Raw genomic sequence first — 24653 nt, forward strand, 5'->3', positions numbered from 1 at the left:
TTGTTGAGTGTCTATCTATGAGCCATGGTGACAAGGTAGGTCTTGTATTATGCACTTTTTGACAAATAAATAAGTCTTTTTCTCAATGATTTTTTTGGTAAGAGCAATACTGTGAATGAATGTAGATGCTTAGATGAACACAGACAGAGGATAATTCTCCAGGATCATGTACATAACCTCGTAGAATCCCTGATTTATCAAGGACATTAATAGTCATTGGTCCTGTTTTCCTGTCTGATACGTGATCTCACACTAATACACCATTAAATATGCTCCCTGAATGCTTTCAGTGGCACAGAACTTATTATCTATCAAGACTACCATCTTAGGGCACCTGGGTGGCTCAGTTGGTTAAGTGTCTGCCTTCCGGAACCCAAGTCATGATCCCAGGGTCCTAGGATTGAGCCCTGCATCGAGCTTCCTGCTCAGCAGGGAGCCTGTTTCTCCCTCTGCCTCTCTCTGTTTCTCTCCTTCTCATTAATAAATGAATAAAATCTAAAAAAAAAAAAAAAGACTACCATCTTGGGGTGTCTGAGTGGCTCAGTTAGTTGAGCCTCTTCTGCCTCTTAGTTTCAGCTCAGATCAGGGTCCTAGGGTGGAGCCCCATGTTGGGCTCTGCACTCAGTACAGAGTCTGCTTGAAAAGTCTCCCCCTTTGTGCCTCCCCCCACGCGCATGTGCATACCCGAGAGCCCTCTCTCTCTCAAATAAATAAATAAATCTTAAAGAAAAAAAAAAGGCTGCCATTTTTATGGTGGCTCTGATTGCTAAACAATTCTTTCTTGTGTTGAACTAGAAGTTCTCTGTCTATGACTCCTTTCACTGAGTCCCATTTTTGTCCGTCAGTGCTATCCAGAAAGTCTAATGTTTTCTCTCTCTCGGCAGCCATTCCTTTATTAGAAGATGATCCTCATGTACTTTCCACCATCAAGTCTCTTCTCTAGATTCAACATGCTTCATTCATTCAAGAATTCTTTGTATCATGGTTCTCAAATTCCTTTGCCAACTTTGGTGATTTGCTATTTACCAACTATCTTCTGAAAATGTGATAAAAAATATTCCAAACATATTTTCTGACCAGTTTAGACATTAGTGGGGCTTAGCCCCCTTGTTTGGCATATTTTTCATTTATGAATGTAGACTAAGTGTGTATTCAATTTTTTGGATGCCTCCTTACATGGTTGGCTCACACTGAGCTTACAGGAAATCATGGTTCCCAGGTTGGTAGTGACCACGCTTGCTGCCCTTTAGCCACATCTTTGCCATCTGCACACATTCACTTACTTTTTTTACTCAAATACAGGTTCTTTTCACTATGAAGTTTCATCCTGTTAGAGCAAACACATTGTTATATCTGGTTGAGATGGTTTGGGAATCTTTCTTGTCATCAAACACAATAAATATCTCTCCTAGCTTCATCTGCTGATCTGCCATTACCACCATGTCATCTATATCCTTGGGCAACTTAGATACCTGTTGAATAGGATGAGATTTCAAGAGTGACTTCTTTATGAGGAAAACAAACCATCAATGAAAAGAACCTAAAGACCCTTCTCCCTCCATTCTGCTCCCTGACCAGTTCCAGCCTGAGTACCGAGCATACATATGAATCAATGTTGACTTGACGATAAAATAATCTAACAATTAAAGACCAGTGCAACTATTTTACTTTGGCAACCCAGTTTGTGGTAAATTATACCTTAACCAGTTTTTATCAGATTTGTTTTCTTTTTCTTTTTTCTTTTTTTTTCTTTTTTCTTTTTTCTTTTTTTTTGTACAGATTAGGTCTCCTTGAAAACTGTTGGTGAATTTGCCAAGATTTCCAATGAAATGGTTGGTCCCAATGATTCCTAAGTTACTTCCAGGTAAGACCTCTTCCAAATTGTGCCTAACATTTCTAAACAAATTCTGGATATCTTGTATTATATTGATTTATGAAAATAACACCTCCCTTATGATGGCACAAGCTTCTCAGGCACTTCATGTGATTCACCTTTGCATTTCACGTAGAACCTAATACAGCACTGGAAACAGTAGATGCTTGAAAACTGGGTGTTGAATGACTGAATCACTGAGCTGATATAAATAGACAGTAATACTCTTGGCTTCAAAGGAGGGTTTTAGGACTGTGTAGTGCTTTGAGGCTCTGACAAAACACAACCTCATGAGTATATATTGTTCTTCCAGATTTAAAGCAAGCATATGTCCCTCAGCTTCATGATCTCTGAATAAGAAGCATTTGCCTTTAAAATAGCCTGAGGCTTCTCATTCAACACAGCAAACTTTTTTCCTAGCATATTCTCCCCAGAATCAGTAAGTTTTCCATCTAACCTGCCAGAGACAGTGTCTCCCAATCTGCAGTAATTATCTTGACAAGGTCAATTAGTATTTTAAAAAATGATACAGTCACTTGGCTGCTGATTTTCCTTTTACTCTTGTTTCTCGGCAGAATGCTCCCGGCATCAATTGATGTGGAAGCTGCATTGCACCAGAGGAAGAAATTGTCTATGTCGATGCCAAAAGGAGGTATCCTTCAGGCCTGGCGCGAGGGAGAACAGTTTACAGGTGCTCTGGGAGGCACAGCAGCTCCAGGCAGATCACTCTGTGACTACGCAGACTTCTGAGATGCCTGAGACTTTCCCCTTCGCAGTTTAAACGCCTGAGGAGGTTGCTCAGGTGCCAAGCGGGAAGTTTAGAGTCAAGAAAAATCACTGCAGATGGGGGGGAAAAAAAAAGAAAAAGAAAAAAAAACATCCTCTGTGTGGAAGACTTTTAGAAAACCAGCACCAAAATAATACCTCTCCTGCTGACTCGTGGAGAGGCTGGAAACTAGATCAAGCTTCAGTCAAACACTAAATTTTTACCTAGTTTGGTGTTGTTTTTCTCATGCCACAGAATTCCTAAGGATTTGCCAAGTTTGCCTATGAAATGATATGTCTGCTACTGCCTTTTACTGGGGGCAAATGTGATTTAGAGAATTTTTTGGTAATATCTTTCATGTTCATTTTTTTTTTCTTAGTGCCATCTAGAATGAGTTGCATGATTTTTAGATCTAGGGTTGAGTTATGGTTAGTGGTACACTTTTATTCCCATGGGATGTTCAAGGTCGCCCTTCACATCCACATTTAAGGGTATGAATCCAAGGTAAGAAGGATTCCTCAGAGCAAGAAAATTGGCCCTGTAAGATAGGGGGTGGGAGCTTATGGGAGAGAACTAAAGAGAGTGCAAATAAAAACCAGATTGGGACAACATAGTCTTCTCTCTCCTGGAGTGTTTCTGTTCCATGTGGTATATTCTCGTCATGTGGATCCTCTCTCCTTAAAGAGACAGCTGGTCCAGAGTGGAGCTTAGGGAAAAGGGATTATCAGAGAATACTGTCTCTGAAATGGGAGTCCGGCAATCTGTGGCATATAAGCCAGCTCTGCTCTGAGTGTTGCCAAAGCACCTGCTTCCTCCATCATGAGTGTGAAGGTCCAGATGGCCAATGGACAGGGCACAGGGACAGTCAGCGCCACCTGTCCCTGGTGCAGACCTCAAGCTAAAGGGGCAATGGGGCAATTTATTTCACAGGGCTCTGCTGAGATGGATACGGGATACCCAGATGAAGCAACTTTCATAGGATTTGGACCCGGGACACCAGCCACATATACATGAATAACACATATCATAGACCTATCAAGAAGAAGATTAAATTTCTCTCGACTCTGGGAAACAGCACAAGAGAAAGATTAGGTCCTTGAGGTACCTTTCAATATTGATCGAAAGGCTGACCTGACAAAGAACCGCCTAAAAACTTGTTTGCTGTTGCTTCTCCCCAGGGTCCTGGGATAATTTGTAATTCAAACTTGGAAAGAATCCTAAGCTATTTCCTTCAGATTTATTCTTTCCACATGTGAAACGAAATAATTAAAACACCTCATCAGCTTTTAGAGCTTGAGTTGTTTTTTTTTTTTAAGCAAGAAATTGCTGATTGAATCCATATTCCCCCCAATCTTCCGCTAATTTAATTTAACGTCAAAAATTATTTATTATCATGAATAATGATTTTGCATACAAATGGATATTTATAAGTGGATTTTTAATTTATATTTGTTAGTAAATCATAATAAACCTATCATCCTCATCCTTATTACTCAAGATCAATTCTATAATACTTGAGGGTAAGAGGTCTCATGCATATTTTAGTTCGCTTGGGGCATAATATTTCTATTAGGCCACAGGATGCTAGAAATAGTTGGTACAGTACCCTAGTGCCTTCATGTGGACACTTGTAATGGTCATTAGGCTAAACTAACGAACATTTTACAATTATTGCTGTTTGGGACAATTCCAGTTAACTCCGTTTTCTTCTATGGCACATGCTACATTTATAAAAGTAAAATAATCTGAACATAAGAAATTCTATGCTAGGATATATCTAACAGTCCCTTCAACCAAGAATCCTGTCTTTGATATGGGCAACAAGCAACATCTGGGAAACCATAACTGACGTCCCTCATGCCAATTATAAAAGTTTTTTTTAAGTGTAGCAAATGTCTCTAACATCCTCCAAATATCCTCACATTATACCCATCCAAATCCTCTTGAATTTGTGTAGATTTTCAACTTGCTTCACTTCTTGATGTTCTTTCAGAGATGTCTTTGGAAAATACACCACCTACAACCTCAGCTCCTGGACTGTAAGCGACAGGACAGCAGGAGCTTTGCCTGTATTCACATTTGCCTTCATTTTCCCACTGCCTTACCCTGTAGGTTTTCAAAACAGCAACATCAACAGTAACAACAACACAAAAACTCAACAAACAAACAAAGAAAACACTTGTTTTTAATAGATTGTAGTTCTTGACCCTAAGCCCAAGGAAACAAACAAACAAGAAATGTGTGAATTGTTTTATCTTTTACTTGTATAGATCTCACCAGAAGTACTGCAAGAACTTACTCATGAGTTTCTTTCTATATATTGCCAGATACATTCTTTGTAGGATTTTCTTTCCCAACCCTTCCTCCTCTCTCCTAAACACTCAAGCTCTCTCTTTCTCTCTCTCTCTCTCTCCGTATACACACACGCATACAACACTGCAACTGGGATCTGTGTAAGAATATTGATGGCCACTTATCACTTTTAAAATAGAATCTTATCTTCTCAGTCCGACTCTTTGTCACCTGATCCCTCCCTGTACCCTCCCCTCCACTGCACACTTCGCCTTTCTAGCCTCATCTCCCACTGAGCTCTGACCCACTCAGTGCTCCAGCCACTCCATGAAAGTCACCTTGCCAGTTGTATGTTGGAATCTGGTCCAGGCTTTTCCATTTTCCTCCAAGGCCCTTCCTCAGCTCTACCCTGAAATGTCTGGCACACTCCCATCAATCTTTCCAAATTTAACTCAAATATTACCTCCTCAGAAGCTTCTAGATGGACTCCCCTGGGTATTCTTTAAAAAAAATTTTTTTTTAGATTTTATTTATTTATTCATGAGAAACACAGAGAACAAGGCAGAGACACAGGCAGAGGGAGAAGCAGGCTCCCTGCGGGGATCCCAGTACCTGGGATCATGACCCCAGCCAAAGGCAGATGCTCAACCACTGAGCCACCCCAGGCACCCCTCCCTGGGTATTCTTATGCATGCCTCAATTCCAGTGATTGTGAATCCTGGCTGCACTTGAGGATCATTTGGAAAGCTTGTAAAAATGACTAGGCCCCACCCAAGAACAATTAAAGCAAAATCCCTGAATGTGGAATCTAGCCATGGTGTTTTTTAAAAACTCTCCATCTGATTCTACTGGCAGCCAGACCCTCTGCTTTGCTGTAATCGTTCATATTTCTGTTGTGGTCTTCTCCTCACTTCTCACAGGCAGGGACAATGCCTTAGCCATCTTTGTCTTCCCAGAAACTGGGATAGTTCCTGGCATACAGTAGGTGTTCAAGCATTCTTTGTCAAATGAAAATGAAATACTCATGATGGCAAAGCTACTTTGACAGAGCTTAGAAAGTTCCTAAACTCAGTTTATAGTGAGTCCTACAGCTCCAAACTTTTCATCCTTCAAAGTTCCAATCCTGAAGCTTGGAACAGAAATGCTTGATTTAATTTCTAAGCTGGGTCATAATTACCCCTGAACGTTGAAGTGGTGGTGAGGTGAGCAATCATTTCTCTTACGTATGCGCTCTAAAGAAGGGTGTTATTTTTTCAAAAGATGTAAAAGCTAGTATGTCGACATGACCGTTTTAAGACTATAATTAAAGAAAAAAAGCCTTAGGGAAAACAGTGGGAAGCAACACCCAAAGACATGTAGAGAAGGAATGTAAGAGTGGAGCCTATTCAGGATGATTCCTCCCCACCCAAGTAACAAGGCAGGCCTCACCCCACATCCCTTTGTTCTTGCCCCCATTCCATGTTAGGATCTGGGTGACTCTCCCTCCACCTGCCCCCTCCCACCCCCCACCCACCCCGCACCTCCCACCCTCATTGGTCTGGGTATAGACGGAAGATAGGTAGTGTGCCACTGGGTCATGGCCTCTGGTAGCCCACCCATTAGGTGACCTCACTAAACCTCAGATTGCTTCTCTGTTAACTTCAACAGCTTCCCTGTGGGTTGTTAGATTCAACCGTTTTATACTTGGCCTGTGCCTGAGATGTAATAAATGCTCAATCAGTGGTAACCGCTACTATTGTTTGATTGTACTGAGCAGACACTGTTTGATCATGTAGCAAAACAGGCCAGTGCTGCCAACAGAAACAAAAAGAAACTATTGGCCTTTCTTTGGAGAAGAGAGAACATTGCCTTATATAAAAACCTACTTTTGCTTAAGTTCAGACATTATGACCTTTTGAAATGCATTGACAATCTACTTAACACACAAATTTAATTTCTGATCTCCAGACATGATAGAAAGGAAACCATGCTCATTTCAATTGTAAAGATTTGAAGCATAGTATTCAAGTAATTTAATCAGTTAGAAAAATAGAAGTGCTTCCTGAAAAAAGAAAGAGCTTTTCTAAATTGTTTTTTAAAGCAACTAATATACTAACATAGAAATGATATTTCTGTTTGTTAGGTATCTGTCAAGGCCAAAGGAGGCAATGACTAACAGTCTCCACTGGGGAAGAAGGGCTCTTCGTGTGGACTTTTGCCTGCTTTTCTAATCATCCTCTCAGCCAGAGCTGAGGTTGGTGGGTCCTGCCCCCTTCTAAAGTCTCTACTTCTTCCTTCATTGAGGGGAAGGCTCCCTTTGGGATGGACTTGGGCTGTGATGGTAGGCTGGCTGTCCACACCCCTCCTTTCCACTTTTAGCATATTCTAATCTCCTTATAAGTCCTCTTTCTTGGGCTGGCCTTCATTTTGACTACAGCACAGAAAGGTAGGTGTCTTTGCCTCCTCCTGTGGTCCTCTTGGATCCAAAGGAATTTCCCTGGATTGGTTTTGTGATTCTTTGGGCTTACCTGAGAATTCCCCACCACCACCCACCCCCTAAACCCCGTCCAGATGACCACCCCCACACTGGCACCATTATTGGAATTATGGCAAACCCTGAGTTCCTGGAGTCGGAGTAGACAGCACAGCCCTGTGGGGTTTGCTGCACAGACGAGTTCTCTGACGAGAGCAGATATGAAGTGTTTACAGGATTATTTTAGCTCTGAACTTCCTTGGTTTAGGTATCATATATCCATTGGGCAGCTTCTTCATCACCTTAACAATGTCACCAGTATTCATGCACATTGAAAGCCTTATAATCCACAAACCACGGACACACTAATTCTATGTCTAAGCCTGTGTTCCAAGAAAATAATCACAGATGTTGTCCAAGATTTCCTTTAGATTCAGGATTTCCTGTAGATTTCATCCGGTAGATGAAATTAAAAATCATCATGATAGTTTTGTAGCAACTTGGAAATAACATCAAAATCTGCCTTTTCATTAAACTATGTTAATCGAGTGTATTAGTATTTAACTAATTTAACATAAAAACAGAATTAGCTAAGTTATGGTCCAAACATACAGTGGGATACTTTGTAGTTTGTACAAGTATTGCAGAATAAAATTCTATGGCATAAAAGATGTTTGTAAATTAAGTGATAAACTAGGTTACATGATAGTATGAGTTATAAAAACAAGTCACAGAAGACTGGCTACATTCAACCTGATGTGACATAGGAGATAGGTAGATAGATAGATAGATAGATAGATAGATAGATAGATAATAGGTCAAGGCAATAATAAAGACAAAATTCAACATAATGATTCCCTCCCCTGAGAGAAAGACTGATTGGGACAGTGAAGACTGAAGAAATAGAAGCAGTGACACTGGTAATGATTCAGTTCTTAAGTTGGTTGATAGGTTCATTTTTAAATTTTTTGCCCCATGACTTGCATGTTTATTACAAGTATTGTTTTGTATTTGTATTATTGAATATTTGTATCAAATATTACAAAATACAGCATTAAAAACTGTAGGTGCAATTGTAGTCGTTTTCAGGGCCACCACACGCAGTCACTCCGGTTGTCCTCTGACAAGGGGCACCCAGAGGATACTCTGGTAAGAGAGTATTCCAGGTCAGGGAAGAAGGTGCTCTTTTCTTAATTTGCATAAAGGTGCATCCACTTGCTGAAACAGGCAGCTTTAGGGGCTACACCTGCCTGGTAGGGTCATCTTTTTCTAATGAGACCCCCCAAAAAGAGTTGCCTTTTTCTTCTTCACATATAGGGGTTGTATGTGCTGACAGGAACACGTGTGCACCTGTGCTTGTGTTTTACATTCTCTTGATTTACCACATACTGCTTTTAACACGGAAAAAAAACAAAAACACTTTTTTCAGGTAAGGTGTTTCCCTTCTCAAAGGGCAGCTAACCTTAAAAATGTACCTTCGAGTATGCAAATCCATTAGACAATTTCACGTGACCTAACCTTTAGGTTTCAACTTTGCTATTGCCCTTTCTTCCCCCAAATCCTACTTCTGACAGATTTCTTCATCACTGCATTGAGTCAACAAATCTTCCCACAGAAGGAGCCCATCTTTCAAAACATACTATGCATCACCCTTCACACTGCGGACATTTAAGAAATGCTGTTACTCCTAAATGTTTGTCAGCATATTGTGGCTCTGGCACTGAAAAATGTCAGTGAAGCCAACAAATTTTGCGCTTGGAAAAATGAGGAATGAGAGAGAGGAAGAGCTCTCAAGGCTAGGAGAGAATATTTTTTAAAATTAGTTGCATGGCTAATTTAATCTACAATGTCTGGCTTATTCATAAGTGTGTATGTTTAACCAGAGGATACAGAATCTAATAAGTCTTGTTGTTCTTTCCCTAAATAGAAATGGATTTATTAGTTCTTTCTGGAATTTAAAAAAGTAATATATGTGTAGCTAAAAATTTTATGAAATACAGATATAAATTATAAAACTACCTAGAATAGTGAACCCCTATAGCAAATGACTACTGTCACCATGTGGGGGGTTTATCTTTCCAGAATTCTTTCTTTAAAAAATCATGACTGGTATTTTCTGAGAACTTTCTGCAAATTAGGCACCACTATGCTAAGCAGTTTTTGTATGTTATCTCTTATACTCCTAGAATAACCCTGTGAAGTATTATCATCCTATTATTAATAGGAATTATCCCCTATAAGAAAAATGAGGCCTCAAGAATTAAGGTAATTGGCTGGTGGTCTATAGTCAGCCAGGGGTAGAATTAGGATCAAAAGACCATTTGTCTGACTCTAAAGTCCAATACAGCTATGATAAACTCTCTTTTACATATGTATTTGTATAAATACATGCTTTTAATAAAATAAAAACAAAGCCATATGTAATAGATTGAACTGTGGCTCCCAAACTATGTCTAGCTAGAACCTCAGAATGTGACCTATGTAGAATAAGGAGTCTTTGCAGATACAATTAAAGTGAGGACCTCAAAACTCAAAAGGTATTAAATACCTAAATGTGAGACCTGAAGCCCTAAACTCCCAAAAGAAAAAATAGGCAGTAATCTCTTGGACCTTGTCCTTAGCAACATATTTATGGATATGTCTCCTCAGGCAAGGGAAACAAAAACAAAAACTATTGGGGCTAAACCAAAATAAAAAGCTTTTGCACAGCAAAAGAAACTATGAACAAAACAAAAATGCAACCTAGCAAATGGGAGAAGATATTTGCAAATCATATATACAATAAGAAGTTAATATCTGAAATATGTAAAGAACTTATAATACAATTCAATCCCAAAAACCCAATCTAAACACTTTATTTTTAGTTTTTTAAGATTTGATTTATTTATTCATGAGAGACATGGGGGTGGGGGCAGAGACATGAGCAGAGGGAGAAGCAGGCTCCCCACAAGTTGCCCAATGTGGAATTTGATCCTGGACTCTAGGATCATGTCCTGAGCCAAAGGCAGATGCTCAACCGCTGAGCCACCCAGGCATCCCTGTTTTTATTTTTTTTAATATTTTATTTACTTATTCATGAGACACACAGAGAGAGGCAGAGACATAGGCAGAGAGAGAAGCAGGCTCCCTGTGAGGAACCCAATATGGGACTGGATCCCAGGATCCTGGGATCATGCCCTGAGCTGAAGGCAGATGTTCAGCCACCCAGGCACCCCGGAAAAAGCAGTCTAATTAAAAAATAGGCAGAGGATCTGAATAGACATTTTTCCAAAGAAGACACACAGATGGCTAACAGACACATGAAAAGATGTTCAACATCACTTATCATCAGGAAAATGCAAATCAAAACCTCAGTGAGATATCACCTCACACCAGTCATCTAGTATCAAAAGACAAGAAGTAACAAGTGTTGGCAAGGAGGTGGAGAAGAGGGAACCCTCATGCACTGTTGGTGGGAATGTAAATTCGTGCAGACACTGTGGAAAACAGTATGGAGATTCTTCAAAAAATTAGAAACACCATATGATCTAGTCATTTTACTATTGGGTATTTACCCAAAGGAAACAAAAACACTTACTTAAAAAGATATATCCCCCCCTTGGGATCCCTGGGTGGCGCAGCGGTTTGGCGCCTGCCTTTGGCCCAGGGCGCGATCCTGGAGACCCGGGATCGAATCCCACATCGGGCTCCCGGTGCATGGAGCCTGCTTCTCCCTCTGCCTGTGTCTCTGACTCTCTCCCTCTCTCTTGGTGACTATCATAAATAAATAAAAATTAAAAAAAAAAAAACTCCAAAATGTGTTTAAAAAAAAAAAAAAAGATATATCCCCCCCTTATGTTTATTGCAGCATTATTCACAATAGCCAAGATATGGAAGCTACCCAAATGTCCTCTCTCTATATATATATATATTTTTTTTTATACACACACACACAATGGAATATTACTCAGTCAAAATAATGAATGAGATTTTGCCATTTGCAACAACATGGTTGGACATAGAGCATATTATGTTAAGTGAAATGAGGACAAATACATCATGATTTCACTTACATGTGGAATCTAAAAAACAAAACAAATTAATAAACAGATTCTTAAATACAGAAAACAAACTGGTGGTTGCCAGAAGAAAGGGGGTTGATGAACAAAGGAGAATAGGTTACAAACTTCCAGTTATAAGATAAATAAGTCATGGAGATAAAAACTACAGCAGAGAGAACATAGTAACAATGTTGTAATAATTTATCATGGTGAGCATTGTGTAATGTATGGAATTGTTGAATCAATATGTTGCACACCTTAAACTAATATAAGATTATATGTTAAGTATACTTCAATTTAAAAAATAATAAGTAAGAGTGTCAAGATAAGATCCTCCTGGATTAGAGTGGGCCCCAAATACAGTGACAGAAAGAGGACATGGAGACACACGGGGGAGAAGGCCAAATATGAAGATGGAGGCAGACATGGGAGTGGCACATCTACAAGCCAAGGAACACCATGGAATCATGGATGGAGGCATAGAACATGTTCTCCAAGTCTCCAGAAGGAAGGGACCCTGATGACACTCTGATTTTAGACTTGTAGCTTCCAGAAATTTGAGATAATAAAGTTTTAAGCCTTTCTATGTGAGGCAATTTGTTACGATTGTCCTGGGAAACTAATACACTGTGCTATCCAGATTATTTGATAATTACTTTCTTTTATTTATCAACACATCACAAGCATCTTTAATTTACTAGCAAATCACAAACAAATGTGGGTACCATTTCCCATTTGAAATAGCTAAATAGAATTCTATACTAAAGATTTAACACAAATTTTTAATCAATCTCTTCTTGATGGATTGTTAGGGTATTTTCAACTTTTTATTTTTACAAACAATAGTGTGACTAAAATTCTTGGTTGATCCCATCATTGTTAATTTTCTCTCAAATTATTTCCTCAGGATAAGTTTGCCAAAGTGAATGCCTGGGTCAACTAGGGACCCCCAGTTAAGGCTTTTGATACATTATTATCAAGCCACATTCCAGAAAATGTTAACAATTTATAATTCTACTAGCAGTGTATAAGTAATGCAATGATGATGATTGAGTATTGTTCTTTGGCAGCCCAGATTTTTTAAAAGATTTTATTTATTTAGTCATGAGAGACACAGAGAGAAGGCAGAGACATAGGCAAAGGGAGAAGCAGGCCCCATGCAGGGAGGCCGATGTGGGACTCGATCCCAGAACTCCGGGATCATGGCCAGAGCCAAAAGCAGACCCTCAACTGCTGAGCCATCCCAGGTGTCCGGCAACCCAGGTTTTGATAAAATACCTCTTGAGAATGTGGTTGGTGTAGGCATCTTTAGTATCAGCCTTTTCTTTCTGGGACTGTCGTCACTAGCACAAAAGATGGGATTCTGGTACATTAAAAACAATGATGTCCTAACTTACAAATTCAAAAACTTCAAGTTTAATGAATAAAGCCTTAAACTGAAAATCAAGAGGCTCATACTAGCTAGCTAGTTTATTCACAGGAAACAACTTCTATCTGTGTTCTGTCTTCAATATGTGGAATCTCCTAGGACTAGTGTGAGCTCTGGAATCAAATTGCCTGGGTTTAAATTCTGTTTTCACTACTTCTTAGCTATGTGCCCTATGAAAGTTACTTAGATTCTCTCAATTTCTATTCCCTCACATGAAAAAATGGAAACGATGGTAGGCATCCTTATTTTACAGGGAATTGGGAGACTCTAGGGGATAATCCCTTTAACAGTACTGGACAAGAGCCTGACCCATTGTAAGTGCTCCATAAATGCAAATGTATACTATTATTACTATTATCACACATAACTGCCTTGCCATACATGTGGCCAGTTAGTGCAGTTGACTTAGAGTTCATTCCCAGGAGGCCAAGGTCATAGTTTCAACCCCAGTTTACTTGGCTCTGTTCCATAGCCACAGATTGCATCCTAGCCCTAACCAGCTGTCTCCTAGGCAGCCTGGCAAATACATGATTAAATCATCAAGCTCCATTGTCATACCACCCAGGAGGAGGGCTTGGAGAATCTGCTCCCATTGAGAACATTGTCCATAAAGACGGAAGCTGGGAGTGTAGGGAATATCGAAGGAGACCAGGTCTCCCAGCCAAGCAGGATCAGGGCAGAGCTGAGCCAACGGCCTTGTGGAAATAATGTGGACGTGGTCTTGGTTCTGACGGGAAACAGCAGCAATAACAAGAAAATACTGTGCCTTTCTGTTTTGCCCGGTTACTTTCACTGGTAGCTCTTTGAATAAGTGCTGGTTCTAATGATGGCTTTCTGGTCAGGCTGAGTCACACTGAACTGACTTCTCCCACATGAAGAGTAAAGGGCAAATGTCATGTTGTTGCAGTTGTAGACAATTGGCACCTGCCTATCTTAGAGCTACCTACCTCTGTTTTTTGTCTGAGAGGAAAATGAATGATCTTCTCTTAGTCATTGTATTTTGGGATTCTTTGTTATAGCAGCTTAGCCAGTACGTTACCTAATACATCATCTTTCTGATCCATTCCTATATTCCTTCTGCTCTGGTTGACCCAGGACTGGCAGACTGTGCTGTCTCCTTAATCTATTAATGTTTACTCTACAATATGGCATTTAATTACATTTGATGGCTCTGAAGGACAGCAAAACTAGTTCCCTTTGGGCAAAGGATTATCTCAAGTCAAAGCTAATAGCCTTAATGGTTTAAAATGGCACTAAATGGTTGTCTACATTTGGGCAAGGCCATCTGGTCATTTGCAGATAAGCATAATAATAAGCACACGGGCAGATTTCCACATATGGGCTGAACGCAGACTTGTTCCAAATTATATACACTATAAAATTTACTATCCTTCACTAAAACCCAAGCAGCAAACTATCCCTTACTTGAATTGTAGTAATGAGTTGTCACTCAGATAATATGACTGAAATGACTCTGACTACAACCAAAGCTCCAAAACCACAGTGCCCACATTCTAGTCCAGGTCAAAATGCAATTTTTAGTTTTGGGAAGAGTTTCTGAGCATGCACATCATTAATCACCCTGTAATTCTGCCCAAAAGTATATATGGCCAATGGGTCTGTTTAAAACGGAGGCATGACAGTTGGGTGAAATCATATATTTTTGCTCTAGGAGCATTTAAGTTCTCTGAATGTGATTGATAAGTAATAAAAGCAAATTGAGGAAATAATGAAATAATCTTCCTTGCAGTCATAGTGTTTACTTCCATTTCCTGCTTCCCTTTATGTCAAATTTCAAACTAGACTTGATATAAACCTTAAATCTCTAGCAATGAAATTATTATGGTCATGTCCTATCCATGTTTCCTTTTATGATTCAAAGTAGATTAATAATAAAGCTTAAACTATAGAGTGTCCAAGAAAGTTTTGAATTTTATCATGAAGACTACTTGGTATTTCTTTATGTATCAGCTAATTTAAAAAATCTAGTGCCTTCAGCCACATACTTCATCTGCCCATTGAGTCATCCAACAATGCCCCCTTAGACCTATGGGGACACTGGAATGACAATTCTCCATTTCCCTTTAAAATCTCTCAAAATCATAAATTATTTGAAAAAACAAAATGTCCTTGTAATGGACAAAGCACGAGCAGAGAGACCAATGACCAGCAATCTTGAATGCCCTTGGCAAACATGCCTCAGCTGCTTAACATGTAAAACAGAGGTAGACCGTCTGACTGGCTAGCCACTTACCCGAAAGACTGTTACAAAGAGACAACAATGGGAGAATAATCAAAAAGTACTTCCCATACATCTTGAGTTACTGTGAACCAAGCTTCTGTATGCAAATCACCTTTATTTCTTCAACTGAAAAGCATTGGCCATGAACTCGAGATAACGGTAGAGGCCTTATAGCTCTAGTAGGTGATTTTTGTTTTATCTCTATAACTAAAACAAAGGCAGTGAATGGATTTAATTTCCTTTGTGACTGGCCTGCAAACGTGGAATGCTGAGGCTGACCAGATCTTTATCTGTGTTATCAGATGAGGCAGGCCAGAACCAAATGGGCTTTGGGCTGCCCTAGCATATTTTAAACTCCCACCTCATCTGCCATCCGGTATAGCACCTGGGTCTCCTTTGGCACTAGTGTGGTCCAGATTTCTTTGGCCCAATGAATATCTGCTTTTTGAATTATCTTTCCCCAGATGTAGTTTCCATCCAGCCAAATTTAACCTTGTTTTATTATTTCCTGCCCCTCATTTCTAACCTCTTTGGGGACATTGTGATCTGCTGGGTGTTGACAATGCTGCCTAATTTAGAAGCGTCTGTGATTTGCATCAATAAGAGAATCCCTCTTTTCAATTTATTAATAAAGATACTAAGAATTAATATTTCTATCAAAGACTGTGCTCCATATTTGGAAACACTGACATTTCTCACAGACTGTTTCATTTATTAAATCTCAGCCTATTTCCAAAGCACGATCTTCTCCAGTCCAATTTGATTTTGGTGCCAAGCAAAACATTGAAACACTGCTTTTGTGGGAAATGATCTGCTCATCTCCAAGCACATGCAACTTTGCCTTCATTGGCTGGTAGTTGGGAGAACAACACTGCTAAAGTGACTTTGGGACAGTCTGGTCCAGCCAGTTTTTCACATGTGGATTGTGACTTGAATTTGAAAGAACCTTTCCTTTTATATTCTGGGGCTATTCTTCAAATAGAATATGAACCTAGCAAATCTATTGTTTTCTTGTCTTCTGGAGTTCTCCACCTCCTGGAAACCACTAGAAAGAGCAAGTGTTCATTTATACATTTTTTGTTAACAACATACTGGGCATCTAAGAAGTGTTCGGCCCTTCCAGGAACCTATTTATAATTAGATATATATTCTCTAGATAAACTCTCAGTGGATATGGTTCCTCCTTTTCCTTCACCCCATTCCCTTTGCCAGCACATGAATTCAGGACACTGATCTGATTAGGGCCATCCTCTTCCAACTGGGCCCTGCTTCCAGCGTTGTCCCTTTCCTACCCATTCCCCACACTGTCACTGATCCTGATCACATCACAGCCTTACTGAAATCCACCTGTGGTTTTGCAGTTGCCCTCAGAATTAAGTCCAAATACTTAAACATCTCCTCCAGGGCCTGATTTGACTTTCCAGCCTGGTGACTTGCCACTGTCTTGCTCACACGCTAAGCTTTGGTCATGTTTAATAGTTTGTGGTTACCTGAATGTACTCTGATCTCTCTTACCTCCATACCTGTGTGATGATGGTTCTCCAGCCTCGAATAATCTTATGCTTCCCCCACCCCTACTCTTTTACCTCTCTTCATCTGCTTCTTTTTCTGTATGGCAAACTCCTGTCCATCCTTTAGCTTCCAGTTCATGTGTCATTTCTTCCAGGAAGCTTAAATAAGAGTCACCAAGACTAGATTCAGTGACTGGGTTAGACACCCAGCTCATCCTGAGCTAAAAACCTTTCTATAGAATTTTGGTTCTATGTTCTATTTTTTTTAAAGATTTATTTATGTATTTGAGAGAGAAGACATGAGTGGGGAAGAGAGGCAGAGGGAGAGAGAATCCTCAAGCAGCCTCCCCACTGAGTGTGGGACTCAATCCCAGGACCCTGAAATCATGACCTGTGCCAAAATCAAGAGGTGTATACCTAACTGACTGAGCCACCCAGGCACCCCCCTGTATTCTAATTCTAATGGTCTATTCCAATGGCCTGGTGAGCTACAAATTCTTTGATTACTAGGTCTGTGCCTTGCTCACTGTGAACACCTAACCCCTAGCAAGAAACTGACATTTAAGTAGGTGCCTAACAAATATTAGATTCTTTACATGTAACCTGCCTAGAAATGCTACATAAATCAGAATTAACTCGTTTTTTTTTTTTTTGAAATTTTTATAACAATATTTTTTTCTGTTTCACTTTGACAGTTTTTACACTGTGGCCATTTCTTTTGTCCTTGGTCAGGGCTTCCTGGGTCTCCCAGATGTGGCAGAATAGATAAGCAGAAAAGCTAACATGAGTCAGAGACATGGAGTTACTACAAGGGGGTCTGGATGTCTCAAAATTTACACTGCCACTCTCCCTAATGCAGAAGGGCCACCAGGTTTTAAACCACTGATCAATTTTTCAACTGTTTGTTTTCCTGCTTGGGGACATTCAAAATCAATTCTACAGGAAATGGAAGTTGCTGTATAATTCCAGGTGACTTCCTGCTTATGATAGGAGTTGCTGAAATGAAAAGTAGTATGACTTTGTGGATGAAGGGTTCTTCTAAACATATGAAGCAGAATGAAAGAAAATATGGCATCTGCAGCCAAGGATAGCTGTGCTTGGCTATCTCTTGGGCAGGATGGGAGAGAAAGTGGAAAAAACAAAAGCTTTTCTGATTCTTGTCTGGCCAAATTTTCTTTCCTCATTTTGCCAGCCAAAAGTAGCCTTGAGAAATGCCCATATTTTCATTTCATTTTACTCTTTTCATTTCCAGGTAGGTTTTTCTCTCTAGAGGCTTTGCCTATCCCCTTGGGTTATCTTCACCTTACCTCCCCCTGTAGTGTCTCTGAATACTCAATAATACTCTTATTCTTCTAATCCCTTTAGTTGGTGTGCTTTTGGTCATCCATCCTATCTGCCTGGAATGCTTCAATCAAAGCAGCACATTCTTGCTTGGCTCTATTTCCAGGGGCTTCTATCTGGTTACCTTTTCTCCCTCCCCATCACCTTCTTTCTTTCTATCCATAAACCTTTATTAGACCTTTGTGAAGCCAACTGAGATAGCAGGGAATATACATAATAATTCATTCAAAAAGGAATCAACTGCATTTTGATGAGAGAGATCATTTCACAAGACTTGTGGGAAGCACAGCTATTGTTCCCCCTCCGACTGCAGGGTTGGAAAGCCCTGGCTAGCCCTTGTCTGTTCTCACCCTGCCTTAGTAGTCTGGTCACATAGGCGGCCTGGCACCGATTGCTAGCCATAGCTCACCCTCTATGGCAGGAGGCGATCAATAGATGGATTAATCACACTTTGGGGAGCTCACACCCTGGGAAGGAGAGAAAATGAGGATTGGAAAAGGGAGGAGGCTGTTGCCAATGTGTTCTGCCTGGAGTTTATAGACGGGTGCACACAATGCAGGCCCACAAAGAAAACCACTTTGCCCACCAGGATGACCAAGACCAGTTGCATAATGAAATCTTCTAGAAATTTATCATTAGCTTGATCACAGCTGATTGGCAGTGCTTAAATATATATATAGCTCAAAGCCTAAAAAAATATATGAGACATAAGTGACCTAGTGAATAAGGTTATGCTTTTTCATACAACCAATCACCAAATATGCATTCTTTTCATATTGAAAAGAATGTGTATGTGTCCTTTAAATGTATTTTTAAAGACTCAGAAATTGGAGAGGGTGAAGGTTGTTTGTACAGCTTACGTATTAATTTGTAACCGGGAGGTTTGCACATGAAGAACCCTTGTCATTAAAAGTCAGCTCCTAAATTCTTATTTGGGGCAAGTTGGGATGACAGGGAGATCTTGATTATTGAATAAGAGGCCCACATAGCTCAGAAATCCAAGAATTCAAGCTCTATTCTACTAGAAGCCATTGTATGTACAAAGTACCTTGCATTTTGGATCAATATAGGTTTGAGTCTTCCTTCTGCTACTGACCAGCTAAAGGAAAGCAACAGAATTTCCCTTGAGTCTCAGTTTTCTCATCTCTGTAATGGATTAACCGTCTTTTGAGGTTGCTAAGAGCAGACAAGACAACGCAAATGGAAGTGTTTCATAAACTGAAGTGGGCTCTGCAAATTTAAACATTTTTACAAAGGAATGTGCTTAGAAAGGGTAAGGAGGGGAGAAGTGCCTGCACATTTGGACTATTATCCCTTAACTGGTCCTCTAACGTGGTTATTCAAGGTAATGAGACAGTCACAGAAAACAATGTTATTTGGAACTAAAAAAAAAAACCAAACAAACAAAAAACAGCTACTGATTTTTATCTTCCTGAGTAAAGCTATTTGCCTTCACCAACACTTATCCACAAAATCCATTTTGGTTCAAGAGGACTCAGGGCTCTGTCCCTGTTTTACCTCCCACTCTGGATAAAATCATTACCATTTATAAAACGGTTTGATTAATGTTTGATTAAGGAGTTCTGACCTTTTGGGAGTTAGCATCATAATTACAGGGCTTTGCATGGTTCCCAGCCACTCAGATGGCTCCCTAGTTGAGACCTCTTTTCAGTAGCACTGAGTGACAGGCATCAAGGAGCAAAGTTCCCCTAATACCGTAATCACCAGGTACCACTTAAGTGCAGCTCACATGTTTGCTCCAGACTGGCAAGCAAATGAGGCTGCCTTTTAGGGCTCTAAGTCCTTTTCCATGTGTTCCATTTCTGCTTTTAACAGCTTTGTTAATTCAATCACCACCTCCATTCAAACAATAGCCAAAGGCGGCTGGGAGGAGTGTAGGAGGCAGTTCTGGGGCTGCGTCAAAACTTCATCACACTACCCTGAAATGGCTCATGTGCTGGGAGAGAGGACCAGCTGGGCCAGTTGGCTGAGATGCTGGGCTGCAGAACGGGCAGCAGGTGTTCCCAGTAACAGCAACACACTTGAACCAGGTGTCACATGAAATGTGGAGAAGGGGCCTTCCTCTGCTTTATAAGCACAACTCTCTTTGGCCTCTAGAGTTTTCATAAGCATAAGGGAAATGAATCAGAATATGAGAATTTGGTGGGAATTGTCATGTTTCACTGCTCTGTTGTCTCTCATTGGTGAGACAAGACAAAGAAAAAAAAAAAAACACAGCCACCAGAGCCTGACCAGCCTCCTTGGCCACTTAGAGCCCACCACCTAATGGTGCTTGGCTTCTGCACTCAGAAGCAAACTGAGGAGAATTACTATCCAATGAGTCTAGTCCACCATTTCCCCAAGTGTGTGGGATGCAAATAGAGGTCACCTGAGAAAAGAGTTCTGGGCACATATAACTCTTGGAAATTCTGGATGAACTAAATTTATTTATTTATTTATTTATTTATTTTTAATACATTTATTTTTTATTGGTGTTCAATTTACCAGCATACAGAATAACACCCAGTGCTCATCCTGTCAAGTACCCCCCTCAGTGCCCGTTGTATCACTGCAGGACTTCTCAGACCCTTGAATTCCTTAATATGCTTAATCTATCTCTAAAAGGAAGGTAAAGAATGCAGCATATCCTAAACTGGGCTGATCCACAAAACTCTTTTATGTAAAATACCATTTGGGAAATGGTAATCTAGTCCAGTCTGAATTTTTTTTTTTCTTAAGAATTTAGGTTTCCTTTTCTTTCGTGTCTGGACTTCAAACTTTGCTGCCTTCCTATGTATGTGTTGTTTTTTTAAAAAATGTAAGTATGTTTCAAAGTACTCAAATATTAGCAGCAGAACTTTCCAGTGACCAGGACTTGTGTAATTTGCTTTATGTAGAATTACCCCAATGTTATGGTGGATGCTGACCTTCCACTATTAGCAGCTTAAATCCTACCGCCCTTTGTATCTTACTCCTCCTATGTTACTACTACATATGTTACTACTCCTAGAACATAAACATGGACAGGAAAGAGGTAAAATACAAGATGTTGTGGACCTTTACTTCCTAACCACAAGTGCTCTTGAGGGAAGAACAAAGTAATGTAAAGAGTAAGGGACTGTGAACCACACAGGTTCAAATCCTGGCTCTGCTTCTCATGAGCTATGTGGCTTGGACAAGTCAGTTAATCTCTCTGTACTTCTACTTCCTCCTCTATAAAGTGAGGTCAACAATATTGTGTGCAATTTAGGTTGGTGTAAGGATGCAATGAGATCCTGCTCCTCACCAGAAACCAGTTGCTATTATGATGCATAACGTGAGTGCAGTGGGCAACCAATATTTGTATAACTGAATTGGACACTCAGAATCTAAACCTCCAGCTACATTTTTTTTTTTTTGGATTCTTTCTTGCCATGCCTAGGAAGGAGTCAGCAGATGGTAGGTGTGCAGTGTTGCTAGACTGCAAGAGAGAGAGAAAATTAAATAAACTCTTCCTAGGGTCATTTGAGATGGTTCTTTTTATAATTTTTTCTAAACTTCAAAAGTATTCATGTGATTTTGTTATTGGGAATACAAAGAAAGTAAATTCAATTTAATAAAAATGTCTATAAAAGATGTTTACCACACCTTTACTTATACTGGTGATAAACAGAAACAGCAATTTCTCGGTAATAAAGAAATGACTAAGTAAATTATGTTGGAGCTATATGATGAAATATCACACGGCCATTAAAATAATTTTTATAAAGAGTTTAATAAGGAGAAAATGATTATGATGGAATATTAGGGAAATAATGAGTACAAAATAATATAGAGAATGTGATCACAATTACACAGAAATAAGGCTAGAAAGCGATCTAATGAAAATAGCCTAAGTGTGAATGGTGATTTATTTGGGCAAAGAATTTTTTAACTCTAAATTTTCCAAAATTATGTAATAATTATGAATTGCTTTTATATTTTTAAAAATATATTTTATATATATTTTTATAAATATAAATAAAAAATATATTTTAAAAATATATATCATTTAAAATAGAAACAAACTTGTGTTAATTCTTCCAAACATTGATTCTTCTTGATTCCCAGACAAGGAACCATTCAACTCTAAGCAGCAATGACAACTCAGGTCCAGGTGTCACCTGTTGGCTGGTTGTAACCACTGAGTCAGAGCAAGCACTGAGGTCAGCAACACAGAGGCCTGAGGGGGAACATAGCATGTCCTGATATGTTCTTAAAGAGCAGATTTCTTACTCATTATTCAGGCATTTCCCTAAAGCCTATGCTCCCAATCTTCTGTCTTTGGAAAGCAGCTTGCTTAAGAGGAGTAAGGAATATATTCCCTCCTGAGGCTCTTTCATTTTCATCCATTGCTGGAAAAAAAGCATTTCCTTAGTTTGGGCCTCCACAAGCTGGATCCCAACTATCTTTGCAGAATCATTTCCCACTACTCCACCCCACAAGTCTTTCGCAACAATTAAGCTGGTCTATTTAATAGATCGAAGCAGAATCCATGAGAACAGCAGCAATGTAGCTGGGACATCTCTTACATGTTTACTTAATAGATGATGGGTGTTTCTGGAGGAGAAGAATAAGGCAGAGATGATATTTCAGCTGTGAAATATTGGTGAAAAGAATAAATTGGGGCAAAAAGGTAGAGTAGTTTGCCTACATTTTCCCTCTCTAGGATATTTCCCTTGGCATCTTCAAATATCGAAACCATCTTATGAAGCTGAACTCCTAGGTATTCTTCATAGGAAATGAAAATTTAGGAGTGCCCGGGTGGCTCAGTCTGTTAAGTGTCTGACTCTTGATTTCTTCTCAGGTCATGATCTCAGGGTAATGAGATGGAGCCCCACACTGGGCTCCACACTGGGTGTGACGCCTGCTTAAGATTATCTCTCTCCTTTCTCTGCCCCTCCCATCTCTATAAAAAAGAAAAGAAAAAAGAGAAAAAAAGAAATGAAAACATTCAGAAAAACTTGCATGTGAATGTTTATTGATTATTTCCCAAAAATGGAAACCACCCTAATATTAACTGGTGAATAGATAAACAAATTGTGTTGTGATATGTCCATATAATGAACTACCAATAAGCAATAAAATGGAACAATCCAAAAAAACTCACAATGTAAATGAATTTCAAATGCATTATTACAAATGAAAGAAACCTGACTCAAAAGATCACATACTGTATGATTCCATTTATAAGATATTCTGGAAAAGATAAAACTACAGGAACAAAAAATAATTTAGTGGTTGCCGAAGGGAAAGTAGTGGAAGAGATTGAGTACAGAGGGGCACAAAGGAACTCTGTGAGATGATGGAAATGTTCTATAACTTCAATGTGGTGGTAGACACATTGGTGAAGACTCATAACTGTACACAAAAATTGGTGCATTTCACTGTATGTAAGGTGTACTTCACTAAACCTGACTTAAAAGAAAAAGTTTCAGGACTCCTTACACTCTTAAAAATGATCGAGGAACCCAAAGAGTTTATATTTGTGTGCATTATATCCGCTGATATATGTTGTATTAGGAACTGATGCTGAGAAAAACATTTTAAATATTTATTTATAGACTCAACTAAAATAGTAAATAATAACCTCACTGTACATTAACTTAACCAATGTCTTTTTATGAAAAAACACTATATTTCCAAAAACAAACAAAAGAAAGGTATGGAGGAAAACCAAAGTACTAACATCACTGATGTCTGGCTTACTAGATGGCATGGAGATTCTCTTGCCTGCTTTTGCATTCAATCTGTTGCTATATGTTGTTTTGGTTGAAGTGTATGAAGAAAATCCTACTTCATGCAAATATGTAGTCAGAAAAGGAAAGAGTATTTTGATATTCCTCAGATAATTATAGCTATTCTTTTTTGATGCTATACCAAAATTCTCTAAGCAGTTTTTTTTTTCCAAAGATAGTTACAACATGAAATCTAAAATCATACAATGAAACTTTTCATACTCTGTTACGTTAAAAATCCATTGGGCTATCTTACATGTTGAATGAACTGATTACCCATTCATGATTTTGTACCATCAGGCATTAGTCATTTGGAAAATATTGGTTGAGTTAGGCAAATCTTCCAAATGTTGGCCCATTTCATTATTTTATTTACATATAATATATATATGAAGTACATATAAATATATATATTACATTCATTAATATCATCACCTATCTCATCAGAAAGCTCTTCAAGTATTGGGAAGCTGTCAAGCTTATGGTAGTGGATATGGTTTGCCAAAAATTCTAATTTTTACTTGAAATCTCTAATTTTATTTTTGGCAACAGATACTGCCAGTTGTTTTCCTTGAAGTGACAAGCTCACTTCATTTCATTTTCAAGAAAAGGTCTGCCAAATATCTAGGCTTCTTATATCCATAGTTGTCTGTTTGTCATTTTTTTTTTTCAAGAAAAAAATGTTCTGTGAAGAAAAAGCAGCTATTTCTAGTTCAGGATGCAAGTCAATCGCACAAGTATTTTCTCTAAGATGATCAGCCTTCAATCCAGCAGAAGTGCTTTCTGTGTACCTTCCACTTTATCATACAGCATATTAAAAAGATTTATACTATAGAGTTGAGAGTTAATAAAATTATTTCATTGTTTCATCAAGAACATTCTTAAGTAAAGGGCACTTGGTTGGCTCAGAAGGTTAAGCTTCTGCCATCAGCTCAGGTTATAATTTCAGGG

At 39.1% G+C, this 24653-nt stretch overlaps 2 long non-coding RNA genes across 3 annotated transcripts in view; one reads left to right on the forward strand and one right to left on the reverse strand.

The window, feature by feature from the left end:
• The window catches only part of LOC140625296 (uncharacterized), a 41911-nt gene extending 38528 nt beyond the window's left edge, over window positions 1–3383 (forward strand). The window contains exons 4-5 of the long non-coding RNA XR_012024653.1: window positions 1780–1864; window positions 2449–3383. This is a non-coding gene — a long non-coding RNA (uncharacterized lncRNA). The remainder of the gene's footprint in view (window positions 1–1779; window positions 1865–2448) is intronic.
• The window catches only part of LOC140625298 (uncharacterized), a 124879-nt gene that overhangs the window by 67882 nt on the left and 32344 nt on the right, over window positions 1–24653 (reverse strand). The gene's annotated exons all lie outside the window — the stretch shown is intronic.

Source organism: Canis lupus, chromosome 36, assembly GCF_048164855.1.
Source record: "Canis lupus baileyi chromosome 36, mCanLup2.hap1, whole genome shotgun sequence".
NCBI classification, from domain to species: Eukaryota; Metazoa; Chordata; class Mammalia; order Carnivora; family Canidae; genus Canis; species Canis lupus.